At 27.5% G+C, this 2500-nt stretch overlaps 1 protein-coding gene across 3 annotated transcripts in view; it reads right to left on the reverse strand.

Annotated features, from left to right (window-relative positions):
• Nucleotides 1-2500, reverse strand: part of LOC118441606 (1-phosphatidylinositol 4,5-bisphosphate phosphodiesterase epsilon-1) — an 84197-nt gene that overhangs the window by 47535 nt on the left and 34162 nt on the right. For all 3 annotated transcript variants that reach the window (XM_035866242.2, XM_035866243.2, XM_085657084.1), the window contains exon 2: nucleotides 873-947. The gene's annotated coding sequence lies outside the window, so the exon portion shown is untranslated. The remainder of the gene's footprint in view (nucleotides 1-872; nucleotides 948-2500) is intronic.

A 2500-nucleotide genomic window follows, 5' to 3' on the forward strand; every position in this document is an offset into this window, starting at 1 on the left:
AGAGAGAGAGAGACAGAGAGAGAGAGAGAAGAAGGTCAATTTCGAGCAATCGTGATGCGTTTGAAATTTCTTTTTAAAATACTTTCTCTCTCTACATTTCGTATACGTATATACGTTTCTATATATGTGTGTGTTGTGTTTGTAGTAAAGTAGAATAAGTAACTCGAGGCGTATCATTTACAACAGAACGTATACGATTCAACGATCAGCAAATAGACTATAAATGCGAAGCGTATGCGTGGAGAGAAAGAAAGAGCGAGATAGAGAAAGAAAATGGGAGTGAGTGAGAGAGAGAGAGAGAAAGAGTGAGATTCGTTGCGACATCTGGTAGTATAAAAAGGTAAGCTTTATTTCAAATGAGAATGAATCGTTAATTAAGGAGAACATTTCAACGTCATTATTACTATAATAATAACAATAATAATAATAATAATAATAATAATAATAATAATAATAATAACAATAATAATAATAATAATAATAATGATATTATTAATATTATTAATTAATATTATTATTATTAATAATAATAATTATTATTATTATTATTGTTATTATCATTCAATGACTTTTCAAGGAAAATGGCGTAGACCAACATATTCCATCTGTCCAATTTCATTGTGAGATTGCTTTTGAGTGGCTAATGAAAATCCTCACGTGCGTTATTTCCAATAAAATAATAACGAAGAAAACAAAAGAAGAGGAGAAAAAAAGGTATGATATATATATAGATATATATATGTTCATAGATAGATTGATAGATAGATGGATAGATAGATGGATAGATGGATAGATATTCAATTTCAATGGAAAGATATGTACATACATATACATATATGTTCGATCAAAAAATAACATCCATTTCCACTCACCGTTTGAACGATAATCCCGGATTCATCAACATCGTTTTCTCGTTTTCTACATAGCCTTCTTCTACTTGTTTGATTCTGTGAAAAAAGAGAGATAGGAATAAAATTATAATGATTTTAGATCGAAATTTTTGACGGTCCAATCGACGATAGAAGAAAAGTTTGAGAAAATCGCGATGGTTGCGATGCTGAAACAAGAGGAGGAGGAAGAGGTGGAGGAGGAGGAAGAGAAAATGAAAGAAATAAGAAAATAGAGAATTTCCACATTCGAAAGGTATGAAATTATATTACGATTGTAATATCCACATAATTATTACATATGTTATAATGAAAAAAAAAGAAGGTTAAAAATAAAAGAAAAAGAAAGAATAAATTAGCAAGATCGAAAGTTTCGAAATGATATTAAAAATCAATCATTCCATCTATGAGACTTTTTTAGATTAATTTTTCTTTTCATTTTTGGAAAAGTTTGTTTACGATCTGTAAAAAAGTTAACCTAAAAGAAGCCTTGAAATATGAAGATACATAATTGATTTTTCAAATTACCAAAGAAACTTTTGACTTGTTGCAAAGATACACACACACATTCTTAAAAAATTAAGTTCTATCGATAGATCAATGAAAAGTAAAAAAAAAGAAAAAAAAGCCTCGAGCAAAATCCAAAGGAAAGCAAAGAGATTTTTTGGTTTTTGTTTCTTTCTTTCTTTTTTTTTTTTTTTTATCGACCATACTCAATATGCATTAAATAGTAGTTAGTAACAACTAACACAATGAGAAATTTTAGATTTAGGAAAGTTTAACATTAACGACGAACTTTAGTTGGTCGTCCACGACTATCCTGGACAAGTTTACTCGTACTTTGCTCGTACTTTAAACGTTAAATCTACGCACGCATGCTTCCGACCACGTATTTTCAAAGTCAAACTATAAGACGATGAGTACACGTTAAGAGAATATTCGGCTCTTAGAGAGAAATCCCGAAGTTCATAGATAAAGTATATTACAAAACTATATACAATATTATTATTAATGCGTGTTTTAATAGGATATTGTTTCTCAAAAAAAAAAAAGAAGAAAAAAAAAAAGAACAATGAAATGAATCTTATCGAAAACGATGATCATTGTAAATGTATCTATAGGATGAAATTCCAAAATGTTTCTAGATGAGTCAATAATTTCCTAGATGATAATCTTTCAAATCAATTGAAATTATTATTCTTAAAAATTTGTCAAGTTAATCATTTAGTTTTTCTTTCAGATCGTACAAATGCAAGATAAATTAAAATTCTTACATAGTTGCGCAAAATAGAAATGGTGATTTTTAAATTCGCACTAGGGACATTTGGTATATCGATCACATAAAACAAATTGTTCGTTTCGGGATTGTGCGATCATTGAATTTGATGATGAAAGATTTATAAGAATGTTTAAAAAATATATATATAATGTATATATATATATATATATATATATATATATATATATATATATATATATATATATATAGATAAAAATAAGAGACACTAAGTGTCAAAATATTTTTCAAAAATTCGTATCGAACAAGAGAAAAGTGTATTTACTTTCGGATAAGAAGAGTTTATTCATGTGCTTTTCTTTTGACCTATTTTTTT

Source organism: Vespa mandarinia, chromosome 5 (assembly GCF_050613455.1).
Source record: "Vespa mandarinia isolate Hongniang chromosome 5, ASM5061345v1, whole genome shotgun sequence".
In the NCBI taxonomy this organism is placed as follows: domain Eukaryota; kingdom Metazoa; phylum Arthropoda; class Insecta; order Hymenoptera; family Vespidae; genus Vespa; species Vespa mandarinia.